This window comes from Littorina saxatilis, linkage group LG4, assembly GCF_037325665.1.
Source record: "Littorina saxatilis isolate snail1 linkage group LG4, US_GU_Lsax_2.0, whole genome shotgun sequence".
NCBI classification, from domain to species: Eukaryota; Metazoa; Mollusca; class Gastropoda; order Littorinimorpha; family Littorinidae; genus Littorina; species Littorina saxatilis.
Window position 1 is genome coordinate 34,061,620 of NC_090248.1, and position 925 is coordinate 34,062,544.

The following is a 925-nucleotide window of genomic DNA, read 5'->3' on the forward strand; positions in this document are numbered from 1 at the left end:
GCGCTAGACTTTGTACGGTACGGACTGGATTTGACTGCTTGAGTTGCAGCGTAGACCATTTATCCTGGACCGCCAACTAGCTCTCTCTCCGCTCTTTCTCTCTATTACGAGGTAGCGCCTCTCGCATTTAGGAACCTACGCTTACATGGCCTTTCAGAAATCAGGGGGACGTGATATCCGGTGTCGATTGTAAACATGGACGAAGTTGCCGAGGTAAGTTCTGAAAATGCTAAAATAAACTCAGCAAAAGTGCATATGGAACATGTTTTTCGATGAGTTTTGTTAAGTTTAGTTTGGAGTTTTGGAAAATCCAGTTCATTGTCACCTCCCATTGTCACAAATAACTGGAGCGTGCTTTCTTTTCACTGTCTTCGAATCGCTGGCCTTTCAAACCGGACGCGACGCGCCCCTGAAAGTCGAGAGTCGTAACCTCGAAGGGTCACGTGACGAGTTCAGGCGGTCCAGGCTCAGTATTTGGTCTATGGTTGCAGTCAGTGAAACATTTTTAGTACGGTGCAGAAAGATATTTCTGTGACGCAACTTAATTGGCAAACGGATTATGGTTGCCCAGACGTCGGGGTAGGAAACGGTCATGGAAGTCAGCGACACGTTAAAAATTGGAGTATGCGAGGGAGTCGCAGCACACGAGCACAATGTCACCTGTCATGGCGGCGCCACAGCTTTCACAGTTGGACCGATTAATATTTCAGGGAGTTAGGACAGGACCGGACGGGTTTGTTTCCCTCTTCATTTTCATGGGCGTCCCTTACAAGTGTCGTTGGAAGACCGATCAATGAAATACCCCGGAGATTTAAATCCTGGTGCGAACTCTCAAATAAATGGCTCTTATTTGTACGCGAGTTCCTGACTTCCTCAGGCTTCAAACACGTGTGGCAAAACCAAAGCACAATACACCCGGCAAGAC